The following is a 15,784-nucleotide window of genomic DNA, read 5'->3' as shown; positions in this document are numbered from 1 at the left end:
GATATTGTGGTAAAAAGTCTTCAGTTAGTTTAGTTAACAAATTGATTGGCTCGTTATTTTTTTAATTATAAAACTTCCTAACGGTTTAACATTTTGTTCACAATGTTTTTTTTAATGTAATATTTAAACGTAAAATATGGAACGTAGTTTTTCTTCAACAAGTTACATTATTTGACTACAGTTTTCGATAGGCGAGAAGGAATGTGAAAGATTAGCTTGGCAAAACAATCCACACTGCTCACATTACAAAGAAAATCCCCTCTGAAGAGAAAAAAGGCGCATGAGTGCGGCATTACGCAACGCCCTTCTGGCTCACGGCAGCCAGAAACCGAAAACAGAATTGCATAAGGTGAACAAAACCAGTCCTGGGCTGACTCCCTTATCTCAGGTGGCGATGCCCACTTGGAAGATGGTATCGCTGGACAGTCCCGTACCGACGGTCAAAACCCCACACAACGGAGCAGGCTCCCACGCGGACAAAGGGGTAGGGACAGTGCGCTGGTCAGCCAGAATCACCGGCAGAGCATCGAGTGCGTGTGTACACAGCGACCCGTGGGTCCTGGGGTGAATCAGCTCTCGCTGAGAGATGTTGACAAAGGTGGAACAGGTGCAGCCCTGCAATTTCTTGGGCATACCACTGCTGACGGAAGGCTCTGGCGAGCCGCCTGCTGACGGTGTTTTGGCCTACTCTTCCACGCCAGACGTCTTTGAAGAGGTGACAGTGCCAACAATGCCCCCCCCCCACTACACGTGACCTGCCGATCAATGAACTGCGCTGTGCCCATTTTAAAAAAGCTTCGGCGGGCAGAAGCGGGGGAAGAGGAAAAGGGAGGAGGGGGATTTGTGTTGTTAAATAAACTTGCACCGTGGCTTCAACTGTCACGCCTGGAGATCGAATCGAACCGGATCGGCGTGTCTGCCCTGCTGACCGAGACTCCGCGATGACCACCACACGCAGGGCCGTGCACGGCTTGTATCGCTCGCCAGCTCACGGCACTTGCTATCGTAGTTGTTCTCATCGTCGTTTTACGACCAATATTTTTCTGCTGATCGTTTAAGACGCCGATGTAGTCGTCACCGCTGCGATGACTCGTGCGGCTGCCCGTGCTTCATGTCGGAGCTCGCTGGAGCTTTCAATGTTTTATTCACAACTGCCAGGTGTTGTGTCGGAATGGAAGTCATTGTTTCCACGCGACATGAATAGAAACTCTTTCCCCACAGAAATGGCTTCTTAAGACGACGGAGTGCTTTGGAGCGCGCTGTGAAATACACATGCATTAAATATGCGCTTGCCATTTGAAATGATAAAACACTGAAAAATCAGCATTAGTAATAAATGATGTACGTGTTTTCAACCGCAGTCACTGGAATAGAGCCTCATTTATGGTGCAATAAGTAGTGATGATAACATGTATTAAATCTAGATCTTAAGTCACAAGCAGCTCTTTTTGCCCACTGCAGCAATGTATTTCTTGCTGTGGCTGTCCCACCTGATGACGGAGGCTTGTGTTGCTTCCCAAACGTCGTGCTTTGATTTATTAGTATTTTGTGTGTTTATTTATTATTTATTTTATTTTATACCTACGTGACTTTACCGAAATAACTAAAAAGTATGGAACATCTGGGGTGTTCAGACTCTACATCTCTTGCTTGCTCACACCATTCATTGCTGGCAGAATGGCCTCCAAAACGAGCGGGAGCTCAAGACGGCCCTACTCAGAGGGCCTTGGCCTACTCTTCCATGCTGGTCAGACGTCTTGGACGAGTTAAGAGTACCCATACTGTAACCCATCACACGCAGCCTGACTGGCATTTATAAATAAAAACTTGGTGGAAATTTGGTTCTTTCGGTAAAGTCACGTAGATAGAAAATAATACATTAAAAATAATACAAATACAATTTTAATTAATAAAAAAACAAAAACTCACGACGTTTCGATCGCAACACAAGCGGTCGTCATGTGGCAGATATAAAAGGGGGGGGGAACCTCATTTTCTATCTCCGTGACTTTACCGAAAGAACCAAAGAATTTGAATTCCTGCAGTCACGAAAGTTTACAGTCAAGATTTGGTGGACATTACTCAATACACCGCTAAACATACATTGGTGCGCACTCAAACATGCAATATGTTCCTTAGTTAATGGATGTGAGAGTCCAAAGGACCCAGTTTACACTTTGTTCAACAAGTCTTCCAGGGCCAAACGTTAAAACGCCATTGACTGTTTTGCAGAGAACACGTTCAACGTGAACGGAAGTTGCGCACACTGGTTTTAATAATTTCACAGGGGCTCACTCGGCCTGAATGATTTAATTTAACATTTTATTCACCAGGGAAATATAAAACCTGGTATGAAAGCCCTGGCCTGAGCATTATTGATTGTTCCACACCGCTGTGAGATAAAGTCTGCAATCAGCAATCAATGGCGCATGCTGTGTAATGAATTCGATGTTACGTCACGTGAGCGCTGTGAAAGCGCACGGCTCACTGGCTCATTTGCATCGGGCAAGAGGCGGCATGCCTCTGCATTCCTCTCGCGCAGCTTGAGAAGAAGCCCAACTTCACGTCATTCGCCGCGTAAAAAAAGGCCCTCTTCGCCTTCGTGACTGCGCAATCAGCGACGATTTATGCACGTGGCAGCCCCCCCCCCCCCGGAGCTCCGTGTGTGGCGAAGTGTTTGCGGCGCGTGGCGGAAAGCCGCTCGATCCCGCGGCGAGAGCAGCGCCATCGCAGCGACTGCTGCTTCTGCGGTATCGAGCGAGTCGCCAAACTCGCCAATTGCAATTTTACTTGAAATCGAGGACCCTGCGGGGCGCGTAACGGCCCGTCAATATGTCACGAGGGCGCCGCCGCGCGTGGGGTGATGGGCAGCACACTGGGCTTGCCATCCAGAGGTCGCTGGTTCGACCTCCCCCCCCCCCGCGCTATAATCGATTGGCAAGGTAGCATGTGGTGGGGCAAAGTGTGGGGACTCCCAAGACATCTGGCCAGCGTGGAAGATTCGGCTCTCTAGAGGGGTTCTACAGAGGGGCTCTATAGAGAGGCTCTATAGAGAGGCTCTATATAGCTCGCTATCGTGGAGGCCCTTCGGCCAGCAGTGGCGATTAGAAAGTAACTGCAGGGCTGCGCCTTTACCGTTTCGACCACGAACCTTTACGCATAAACGCACATCGCAAGTCGGTGCGAATTGTGGCGTGTTACGGCCTTGTATCGCATTGAAGAGTCTCTTTGCTCGCGCGCACGTCCCGGCGCGGCCTCCACGTGCGTCATCGCCACGTGCAGCCGGTTAAACCGTTTGAATATTCACGCGTGGAAATGTAATCAGTTGCAGCAGCAATATACCCGCACGCGCGGCTAAAATTACATTGCGTATCATCATATAATTCATTCTTGCTGTAATTAAAATGCCGGCTTTAGCTCGTTTATTTAATTTAGCATATGATTTGTGTGAAATTAGATTTCAGCAGAAATTAAGATTCCCTAATTGGACGTCTTTTCGCGAATGCGACTGTACGGATGGGGCGGGTGCATCGAAGAGGCACAGGCAGAGTTATTTCTGCTCAATTTAGCAGCGAGGCCGTGGCTCATCCCTCGTTTAGAGTCCTGCGCCGGTGGTGGAAGTGTCACATTCCTGTGGCCGGGGGTGGGTCCATCCATAGGACTGATTATCAATCATTTTTATTGACACCCCCCCCCCCGGAGGGATGGTGTGCAGAGTTAACCCACCAAACTAGGACTTGAACTCGCAAACGTTCCCATTGTGAAGCCGCTCGTTCGACCACTGAGCCACGTGGCCCGGTGTCCATCACGATCCCTCCATAGACAATAGCGTCACACGCACGACCACCGCCAACAGCCCCGCCACCGCTCAGCACCCCGTCTGCACCCTCTACGTGTTAATATTCTTTGGTTATTTCGGTAAAGCCACGTAGATAGAAAAAATAATAATACAAAACAAAGTGAACAGTAAAACATCTACGTGTTCTCTACGTGTTCTACAACTGCAGCTATAGGGCCAGGCCACTCAACCTTTGGAAAGGGGAGGAGGGAGAAGTAAGAAGAAACCCCACGCTGCTTGCACCTTGTAAAGTCGGTCACGTGGCCTCGTTTCTCATCTCTGCCATGAGCCGGGCAGCGGCGCACACGTGCGGCGTCGGGGGCACCTCAGGTGACTCCGTGCCTGCGCCGCGAGGCGGAGCTAACCTTGGCCATGTAAACATTACCTGCTTGACCTCAGTTTGCCTTTTGATCTGCAGTGTTTCGAAATGACTGGGTGTGTTCAACTTAAATGCCCCCTCTTCCTTCTCTCTCTCTCTCGCTTCCTCCTCGCGCTCCGAGTGGCGCTGTGCAGGCGCCTCTGCCTCTGCTGGCACGCAGGACGCGCTGAGCCCCACCGCACACTGCCGCAGCCCTGCTCGCGCCTGGGTCACCATTCCCTTTGAAGGTTACCCGGCTACCACAGATGAGCAGGGCGTCTAAGCAGCAACACAGTAACCCGGTTAGTGTTGGTGAACTGAACACAGCACGAAGTTTAATACAACTTGACGGCCGCTTGCGAGATGGGGACATTTACTTCTTGACATTTCTGAAAATAAAACATTTTCCACATTAAGATTACAAATAATAACACGCGCACACACACACATACACACACGTGTACGCGTTACACACAGCCAACCCAGCATGAATGTGTCGTCAGTGCAGGTTACCATGACTTTTTTTTATGGATGATTTCCGTGAGAATGCACCTTTTCTATTTACAAATAAAATGCAGATCATCCTCCTGTTTGGCTTCTCGGACAATTGCTGTCTATAAAATAAACAATCATCCATAATAGAGTTGTTGTTTTTTTGGTTCATTCGCTTAAATATAAATGTGTCGTTAAATAATTGCCACGTTCTGTTTACGTGACAAACCTTACCAATTGGCTGTGTCGGGTGGTGGCGGGTTTAACGACACATTTATAATTTTTTACGCGATCTCACCCAAAAACACCCTCTTATGGATGATTTTGAGCGCGAAAGCTTACGTGATTAACATAAAACCCTACAGCTATTTTTTTGTTTACCAGGTAAGGCCCAGCGTGGCATGCAAAAGAGATAGGTAAATGAGGATCACCACCAGCACCACCACCACTCTGTGGCTCTGTTGTTGACGCGCGGTGCGCGCGTGGAGGAATTGAACAGCAGCCACTTACGCACGAAATCTAAACTTGGCCTCGGGGAGGGGGGCGGTGCGGCGATAAAGTGGAAGCGTTGCGCCACCCGGGCCGTGCCGTGGGCGCGCTATCGCCTCACGGCTGCCCTTGTAGGGGCGTGCGCGCACGCGATGCTGACGCTCGGGGTCCCGTCGTCCCCCTCTCGGCACGGGGCCTTCTGCCCACGTGACCCCGTCGCCCGACCGAGGCTCCAGGTCCGCGCTAAGTTTACACGTCGCCTGTTGAACTCTGCCCCCCCGTGGGGACCAGCCAAGCGGCCAACCAGATGATGCCAGCGGCGCGCGGCCCGGGAGGTGGGGGCGGGGGGGCCCGTGAGGGGCGGCTGCAGCTGGGGATCTTCACCATCGTGCGGTTTCCTGGAAAGCCGGGAAGGTAGTGGACTGGTGAAGTTGGACTGGTGAAGTTGGACTGGTGAAGTTGGACTGGTGAAGTTGGACTGGTGAAGTTGGACTGGTGAAGTTGGACTGGTGAAGTTGGACTGGACCACACTCGGGCACACTGCAATGGTGCATGGGGAGCGTGCAATAGGGATGGGGGCACGTGGGTGACGAGCAAGGTTCTGGGAGTGTTTAGGAGTACTGTAACAGATTTAGCAAATAATTAGAACATATATTATTGCAAAACATTTAAAAAAATCAACATTCAATAATTAAAGAAACGGATGCGCAAATACAAAGAAATCGGTCCGTACGTTATGTTTTACAATTCCATGCTTACTGCTTTATACTGGTAGGAACCACTTGGTTCCACCAGCCCACAGGGGATTATTGTGTCCGTCCGTCCGTCGTGCATCCAAAAATGGGAGAGGTGGGGCTGATTGGAGAGGGGAGGGTGGGGAGGGGCTGGGTGGGGAGGGGCTGGGAGGGGAGGGTGGGGAGGGGCTGGGTGGGGAGGGTGGGGCTGGGTGGGGGGTGCGGCTGGGTGGGGAGGGGAGGGGCTGGTCACCCCGTGGTGCCCTTATAAAACTCAACGTTTAACCTACTCACGCCGGCTTGTGCCAGCCCTCACAATCGGCCATATTTGCGGAATACACCACGCCGCCGTTGATCCTGGCCATTGACCGAGCAACCCAACGTTCCTACCAGCTTCCTCCGCAGGAATGTGTTTTTTTGGGGGGAGGTTTTAGCGGCGTGAGCTTCCGCGGATTTCTGCTGCCGTCAATAGCTGCGGCGCATTCCTGCCCGCTGCCCGGCGCACCGAGGTAGCGGCAGCTTCACACTCGAGCGCCACGCGCGGTCTGCCTCTCTGCTCTGCAGTGGGAACGGCCACGTCACGACTCCGCGGTGTTCAACTGCTTTGCAGCCGACTGCTGCGGTGGCCTCGCCGCTGACGTTCTCGGCAAGACATACCGAGAAAGCCATCCGTGCAACTTTGATACAATATTTAAACGAGTGTATTTCGATTGTGCAAACTGGCTCGCTCTTATCATATTGATGTGTCATTATGAATGCATCCTTTGATGACAAAAGGTTCCACATGGCGCTGCCATAATTAAAAATGCATCGTAAATGCGTGCACGTTCAGCCCCTTTGTCAATCCACTGCTGGACAAGGAGCCTCCCAATGCCGTGCTGGTCGTGGGGGATTCTTGACCATACTTCACCATGCCAGTCAGCGAGGGTTGGTGAATAAATTATGTACGCGTGTTTTTGTTTGTTCAATACGACAAACTGAGAAAGGGCGTTCATCTGCAGCTAACCTATTATATGCCGGATGCGCACATCTTTTAGGAAGGCAATTGACACAAACCTAGACCCTGGAATTCCAGGAGGCGGACACCTGCCAGTGTTCGGTTGCTGCAGCGTCGCCAGCGTGGATACTGTATCTCAGGATGCGGCTTTTCATTGGGTAAATATTCCACTGGCCAGGCTTCAATGCACACATTAAGGCCATTACGTCAAGGCTGGCTGTGCCGCCCGCGTTCTGAGTGGCTGGTGCAGGCCATGGACGCGCGCGCGCGCGCGTGTGTGTGAGAGAGAGGGTGGCAACTGCACGCAGGCAGCCGATTTGCTGCGAGGAAGGCCGTGCCTCTCCTCCCTCTCTGCTCCTTGTCCACCCCCCCCCCCTACAGCAGCAGAAACAGTAACGGACAGGGCCCCCACAGCCTCCACAGTCCCTTTGTATCTTGATTTGAAGCTTGCCTTTGTAGTTGTTCTACCCCTTGGCAGCTGCTTTCCTCGTGAGATCGTCGCAGGAATCCCAGTCTCGCTGCAACGCGCGATGCAGGGCCCTGTTGACGGGGCCACTGAGACGGCAACATCACCACCAGGGTCGGAGCGGATTAAGATGAGAGAAAAAAACTCCCCCCCCGCCCCGCCCCCCCGCAATGTTCCCCCGATTGCGCTTTCGGCATCGCGTCATGAGGCGAAGAATCCATTCGGATATCTCGCAGAGCAGTGTGACCCTTCACGCAAGAGAATGGCCCGTGGAAGTGGCGATCACGGAGCTACTTCTGAGATCCCGTGATGTGATTTCTGCTCCACGCAGTGGTGGGCAGTATATTCCCGGGGTAATGTCCGTCGCAAGACAGTTTATTCCATATGTACACATAACGCTGAGCTGGGAAAAAGACAAATCGAGTGCAAAACCAAATGTAGCGTGATGGATTTTTGTGGTGCGGTTATTGGTGACCGGGCTGACAACATCAACTCAGTACACTTGAGAGAACACCGTTTAATCACAGCAGGCGGTTGCCTCGATTTGAACTCGCGATTTCAGCGGTGCAAGCTCAGCACTCTGACCTCCGCGGCACCCGGCCACCGTGGCTACGGGATGGTGTTAATGGGAGACCGAGCGGTGATAGATGTCATCCCGGGCACCGTGGTAGCTTTCTGTGGAGCTAAGCTATGGTTTTCAAAATAAAGCAAAACATTTGTGACGCTGCGTTGGCAGTGGCGCACCAGCACAAAGAACAGACCTCCGTCAATATGCTGTGAAGAAGGGCCATTGACTGAAACGTCGCCGAGTTTGTATTTTCGTTGTCCCTGCTGTGGTAGCGTACGAGGCGAGCGTACTCGGCAAGGGTGCGCGCTTGATGACGCGCGTGAAGGGCTCGTGCGCGGCATTTCATGAGGTCTCCGAGACGCGCTTCTTTGAATATAAATTGACACGGCAATATATGAAACATATTTTATTTAATGGACAGACAAGATGAGTAACATAAATGTATTGCAGATAACAAGGACAAAAAATAACAGTGATAAGACTAATTAGAGATAGGAGAGTTAGATTGCTTGGACATTTAATGAGAAAACATCAGACTGAATATAAATGTGATTTGACCGGGACAATTCAAGGTACAAGGTGCTGGGGAAGACAGCGAACGAAGTACATAAGCAATTTAAATAATTGGATGCAACTGGTAGCAGTATCAAAGGCAAGGTTATTGAGTAAATATCATGGACAGAGCTAAATGAAAGGAATGCCATAATTGCTGAAAGGATTTGACTCCCAGAGAGAGAGAGAGTTATATGACATTTATATGTTAACACGGAAATATGCAGTGTATGTCCAAGGAATACAAGTACTCACAATTAAAATAATACATTTAAATACAGTAGTTTGTTTCGCACTTTGGCTGATCTATTAATATTGTTCGAACCGAGACAGAGAAACTCAATAATATCATGACATGCATTCTTGAAATATTTAATTATAAGTAATTAGTATATTATATATTAACTCAGCAGTGACCTGAAACTGTTTTTGCTTAGCTCATCAGGAATACAAAACTATTTCCGTGGAACTGTCAAATGGCATTTTTGTACATTTTCTTACAATTGTGATTGTATGTAATATCACACCAAGTAACTGTTTGACTTGGAATGTTGTCCACGTATAGCTGCTGATGGCTGTGGGGGTGGGCTGGCGTTGCAGTCAGTGACTGTGCACACGCTTTAAACAACACGCAACGTCTCAACGACCGCGTCACCAAGGAGGCCGCCACGGTGTGATGGTCAGCGGCGCGCTGGACTTGCAGTGCAGAGGTCGCCAGTGTAAAAAACGGTGCCAGTTTCTTAAATCACCCCCCTTCCCCTTGCTCCCGTCTCTGTCCACGCGGCACTGTCGACGGGTTCAATCACAGTTGCGTCAATTGGCAAGTTACGTGTGGTGGGGTAAAGTGTGCGTGCTCTGACATCATCAAAAACACTTGACCAGCGTGGAAGAGTAGGCCATATACCACCCTAACAGAGGGCCTGTCAAGGTTTCCCTCTGGTGGAGGCCCTTCCTCCGGTTAGCACGGTTGGCTGCATACAGATGAACGTCAACACTTACACCACGAATATGCGTGCGCTGTAAGCCAACAGCTTGCGAAGCGATCAAACGGCGTTGCACAATATGAGAATACAAATGTGAAGCCAGGTCGGAAATTGCACGCCGTGGATCGTGCCGCCGTAGCATTACATAACTCGGAGCGTGGCTGTGGGCACAGCGCCACTGCTCCTGCCGCAGTCGTCGGGACGCAGGCGATGGCAATCTCCGCTGTGGAACATCAAAGGGAGCGTCTGGCAGGCACCGCCGTCCAGTTTTTGACAAAGACCGCCAAAGCAGTCGGCGCCGAGGAGAATGCCCAACGGCGGCGGGTGCCGGCGACGCACGCGGGGAAGTGAGACGCGCGCGTGTCTGTGGGGCGCATGGGGAGTACAGTACAGTATTTCATAACATTTCATCCGAGCAACTTCCGCTCCGCAAGTCTACATTTGTTATTTTTTGTGCAACGCTAAATAAATAAATAAATTGTTTTACTTATATGTATGTTTTTGTGTGGTAAAGAGCAAAGGCGGCTTTTAGGCGCGCGTCTTTCACTGCGGCATTCTCCGTTCGCGCCGTCTTTGGTTTTCGCATTCCAACAAAAGAGCGGCGAGACAAAAGGTCACTCGCTCGGATCGAGGAAGAGCGAACGACGCCCGAGTGAAGATCGCTCGACCGCAGCCCGCAACTCCCCGAGACTTCGGATGCGATCAGTGGCCTCGAGAGAAGCAGAAAGAAGATTGATTTTTGCAGCGTGTGACTGCGGTGTTGACTTTGTCCACTTCTAAGCCGCGGTCTCATGCACTCACAACAATGTAGTAGGCGGGCTCAAATATATATCCCGAGGTAAATGCAACTAACACTCAACCGTTTGTTACGAAATATAGCAGCACTTTCCGCAGCAATGTTTTTTTTTATGCAATCCACTCCATCTCACGGTTGGCAGGGAGCGTGCCGTGAGTAACAACACGTGGTGTATGGCGGGAGATGGGGGGGGGGGCGACACATGCTCCAGATTGATTATTTCCGTGTACCAGGAAGGGCTTGTGGAATCCGATGACACAATATTGTCTCAATATGCAATCTGCGTGCCATCCCCAGTGCCGGTGGACTTGAACCCCGCGACCCCCGGCCCTGCTGAGTGCAGGCGTGCAGCACTGTCCTTGCCTCGTCACGCTCATCATTGCCACGATGGAGGCACGGACGGATCTTTGTTAATGGATGAATGCACCCTGCCCCCCACCACGCCTTATCGTCGTTATTTTGGGGGGCACTATTGTCCAACTATTCTACACCGCGCTGGTCGGTGCAGGTTGGTGAAAGAGAAGCACGGGGTCCGGGTTCAAATGTCACTCGCAATCAAACTCAGGTGGTCTCTGGGTTCGGAGGGCAGCGTGTAAACCACCGCGCCACCACTCCACCCCAAAGCGCCAGTGTCCTTTTCTCTCGCAGTCAATTCGTCGCATCGTGCATGTTCTCATGTTGTGCATTTGTGTTTTGTATCATCGTGTCTACATCGTCAACATCGGCATGGGTCAAGCCACTGCTGGATGAAGGCCTTCCCAAGCCACCAACATCTCTCACGACACTGCGATGTAGCAATCCACCTAACGCCTGCGCACGTGCTGATTTCACCGCTCCATCTCCCCCGGTGGATGTCTTCTCGGACGCGTTCCGTTCCTTGGCTGCCACTCCGTCGTTATTCTTGACCAGCGGACGTCACCTATTGCCGCGTGCTACACAAGACGACTCACTTTGTTGACGGTTTTAACGGAGTCCTTAATCTGCGCATGTTCTCGAAAGCCACGTGCTCCTCTGCTTGTCGACGTACGACCAGGCATGGGTTTCTTCCAGTGCTTCTTTGCGCACATTATTCTTGACCGCGTCTAGTGCATGAGCAACAATTCTGATTATAATTATCAGTGGTTAGCTCCTGCTGATAACGAAAACTAACCCTTTCATTGCAAACGTCGGGCCGTTGCTCTCTTCGGGGAGAACACAATAAAACCCCAGCGTTGCATTTCTGCAGAGCGTGGAGAGAGCCACGGCTATTTTTATCGAGGCCACCACTACTGAGCGGGCAGATGAGAAGTCTCATCTGTTACGCAAGGCGCGTTCCTGCGTGCGTCACGCGCGCTCAAGCCGCAGTGCGCGCACGGTGCAGCTCGCTTGCACGCGCTGATTCTTTGCTCCAGGATACGTTCCATGCGCACGACACACACACATATATACACATTATATACACACACACACGCGTAACAATGAGGCTGCGAGTTCAAATCCTGGTAGGGGGGGGGGGAGTTGACTAAGCCCATCATCCCTCCGAGGTCGATACATATAACATTACGTTGTGGGGAAGTCAACAGTGGCTCACGCCTGCCATACGACTGTTGAATGTATACCAGTGGCTTGCGGCTCTAAGCAGCAGGTAAGCAGCGCTTCAATGCTCCTTGGAGCAGCAGCAGACCGCTCTAGGCGCTGTTGGCACACGGTGGTGGTGCCAGCTCATTGTGGGCCCGGAGCAGATTTTTTTAGTTTTTTTTCGGACGCTTTCCGTTCACAAGAATTATCGACAAGAGCTGGGGACGTAGTGAGATGTGAGAACTGTAGCCTTAAAAAACAAATGTATATATCTGATTGGCGTTGGTATGTTCAATATCTTGTTATGTTTATTGATGTTTGAATTTGAGCTGATACTGACGCACCCCGAGATTTGGCATGCATACGTAGCTGCTTCGTCTGCTAGTGCCCAGCACAGACACTGCATGCACACAGGGACAGAGAGCAACCTAAGCACACATTATCAGATCTAGCCAGATCCTCATATAGTTCTGCTTATGTTTTGTTTTTAATTATTAATTTTGAGCATGGGTTCAGATTAATTATAACTTTAAAATCGCATGGCTACCCCGTGCTATTTGTTTAAGCTATTTGCATGAGTAACAGATGGCAAAGCGCAAGGGACCATTGAAACCGCAGCACCTGTGTGTCACTGCGTGTCTCGGATGAAGTGTGTCATTCAGTGGTTCCCGATGCAATTATTTTTGTTCTGGTGGCGCCCCAATCACGACCACGGGGCCCTCTCTGCTGCTCCCCCCCAACCCCCTCTCCGCCAGGTTACCGAGGCCACAGCACAGAGAGACCACGCGTCCACGTCCCGAGTGAACGCGGCGTTAGTTGCTTGTGTATCAGCGTGCTGTCGCCTTAATGCGCCGCTGGGGTTCCCCGTGCAAATTTTAAATTTGACCTGCACGGTATCCGCGCCACAGGCTGCGGGTTGAGAACTGCTGATATAAGTCATTGTTGCAGAGAATGGCGAAAACCCACCTCAATCTGAAGTGCAACGTCATGTCTCTTTACTTTTTTTTATTTCACAAAGAACACGTAATGTGAACACTGTATTACATATACACTCACACTCGGTATCTAACAATATAATCGGATGAAAGTCCCCGAAATATTCGGATATTCATACTTGTTTTTGCAATACATGTGGAAATATATAGCACCTTGTCACAGGGATCAGTTAATGTGCTGGTGCGAGGTGGATTATTACATCGCGGGGTCGGGAGAGGTGGAGGCTGTTTGGGGTGGCCTTCATCCAGCAGTGGATTGACCATGGCCGAGAGGGTGACGATGACAGTGTAGATTGGTGGCGCAGTGCTCATAGACACATTGCGCTGTGAGCACAGCGACCTGAGCTTGATTCCTATTTACAGCCCCACATCAGAAGTGAGTGATATCTTAACCAGTCCTGGAACTTCCGATTTCACCCATCCACCGGCGTGGTGAAGTCTGGTTAAACAACACCCGTGACTGGATGGCATAGGGTGGCCTTCTACTCGCTGTGTATTGAACAGGGCTGTAGCTAATAATGAAACACACCTCCGATTTGCACGGTGGGCTACGTACGGTGCAAAAGAAATTCAACATACATACATATGCATATCCGCATAATGTGAATGTGGACCTTCTCAATTCATCAGTGAATGAAGGCCTCCCCATTCCATGTTGGTCTTTAACCATACTTCACCACGCTGGTCTAGCGGGGGGAGGGCAGGACCGGTTCTGATATTGCTCGCCACCGATTACAACTTACTAATTCCTAAATACAGTAAAGACAGTAATTTACATTGTTATTATTGCGTGCACACCCATTGCCAAAGACAAAGAACCACTGTATAGCATCAAAGAGACGGTTGTGCCAAATGCCTTTCACGAGCACCCATAAAGGCTGGCAAGGCAAGCAAGGTGCTGCTGCAGCTTGAACACCAACACCAGGTCCTCATTTAAGGCTGAGTCCAATTAGGGGGGGGGGGGGCTGGGGCCATGGCAGATGTACAACTCACCACTGATGTTAGCCGTGACCAGGAATCAAACTCACACCTGCAGGTGCATAGCGCAGCGCGCTAACCACTGCACTACCGCTCCCCACAGGCTAGATGCACACACACACACATACTCGATATACACTCAAGCTACGCTCACAGTTCACATCGATTTCTCAGCTACAGAGCGCGGGGATGTTTGCCATGTGGCGTCTGTGAGCCAAGCAGCCCGGCCGCCTTCCAGGAACGCAACCCAATCCCCGCTCCCCGGAAAACCCATCCACCTCCCCCCCAAAAAGGGGCCTTCTGAAGGCGCCTAATCACCGACTTGCGTCCCACATTGTGCGGACACGCGGGCGGGTCGTTCGTCGCCGCTTGCCTCGACGTGAGATGGGAGCCTCGCAGAGACTCGTGTGAGCCGAGAGAATCTGTCACAGGCCCTCAGTGACCCCCTCCACCCACCACCACCACAGCAGCAGCAGCTGAGGTAATGGAGCAGCCATGCCAGAGGCGTCTCGTTGCAATCTCTCGCCATGGAAACCGCTCAAACACAGCCACAACAGGACCCTTCAAGAGCCGGCAATTCCTTCAGTATTACTTTATTTCTGTTATACTGTCCATGAAAACTAAAACGCAGATTTGTTTTGGAATATATATAAATTCACAGCGTGGTAGTTGGCTCGGAAGTTATTTGGAATTAAAAAAAGAATGTGGAGATATGCTCCTCACGAATGCTACTCAATAACTGCAGTTAGACCACGAAGTAGTTTTGTTTATAATTAGTACAAGAATAAGGAAACTGGGATGGTGATTTGGTTTGTGCAGATGGAGAGAGGTGATTTAGTTGGAGCGTTGGGAAGAGGGAACTGGACAGAGTACATGTTTGAGTCTGGTTGTTTACACACAACCAGCGGTAGCAAAAAATGCAGACAGAGAGAAATTCAAGGGGTGTCACCTCAGACGCCCTCAAAGTACCCTACTGGATGCTTCGTGAGGTAACATTTTGGTGACATTTCCACTCTCATTTTATCAGCACCCTGCCAATTCTCCAAACATCAATTGCAAATACTATATCGACGCGAAAACCATTGAAGCGCAGTGTATATCGACGATCGCAATCATTGAAAATAATTATGGCATTTTTTTAGACAACATGCCCCATTTATAAATAAGTCCTGGAAGCCTGAGACTGTGGATGAGGCCTTTCGTCGCGCGCACGGAGGGAGATGTGGGAAAGGCACTTTCCCTTGAGCAAAGGCAGCAATAAACAAAGCAAAACCCTCATCCACGTTAAAGCGCGGGTTGTGCATACGGAGGGAGATGTGGGAAAGGCACTTTCTCTTGAGCAAAGGCAGCAATAAACAAAGCAAAACCCTCATCCACGTTAAAGCGCGGGTTGTGCATCCGCTATTAAACCGCGTTGGCACATGCGAGCTGTAATAAACACGCAGGCCTTGGGTCTGGTTTACGCGTCCCCCGCCCTCTCCTGCTACAGCGAGGCCACAATCCCCCACCAGCGTCCAGCATCCCACTGCAGCCCCTTGCTCTCCGCCACCCACCTGTGTAGCGACATTTCATCCAATCGCGTCCCCCCACAATCCCCCCGCATCACTTCGAGGCGTCGGAGGGCTCTCGTGAGCCCGTGGTGCCCCGGCGTAAAGCGCCAATCGCGACGGCGCCTTGCCGTTCTCTCGCCGTGCGCTGCGTCAGGGCGGGGAGTGCGTTCGGCGTACACCGCCACTAGTCGTTGTGGGCGAAAAACCAGGAGACGTAACTCTCAAAGGCTTTGCAATGTTTTACAAACGCTTCCTCTTCTGGGTCACTCCAGCACTACACGGTAATAAGTGACGGAGGCAGCAGTGAGAGGGTAAGGGTGCAGGCCCTGCAATTGCCTGTTGATGTCACTGCTGGCAGAAGGAGTCTCCGCTAGACGAGACTCCCACGAGAGGGTGTTTTGGCCTACTCTTCCACGCTGGCTTGATGTATT

At 50.9% G+C, this 15,784-nt stretch overlaps 1 long non-coding RNA gene across 1 annotated transcript; it reads right to left on the bottom strand.

Moving 5' to 3' along the window:
• Nucleotides 1–8,333: 8,333 nt before the first annotated feature.
• LOC144732896 (uncharacterized) lies at nucleotides 8,334–15,548 on the bottom strand. The gene is made up of 2 exons (XR_013588259.1): nucleotides 15,357–15,548; nucleotides 8,334–9,841 (listed from the first exon to the last, which is right to left on the bottom strand). It is a non-coding gene; the product is annotated as an uncharacterized LOC144732896 (long non-coding RNA).
• Nucleotides 15,549–15,784: the final 236 nt, after the last annotated feature.

This window comes from Lampetra planeri, chromosome 2 (genome assembly GCF_965212315.1).
Source record: "Lampetra planeri chromosome 2, kcLamPlan1.2.h2, whole genome shotgun sequence".
NCBI lineage: Eukaryota > Metazoa > Chordata > Hyperoartia > Petromyzontiformes > Petromyzontidae > Lampetra > Lampetra planeri.
Note: the sequence above shows the minus strand (reverse complement) of the source record. Positions and strands in the feature narration are given on the sequence as shown.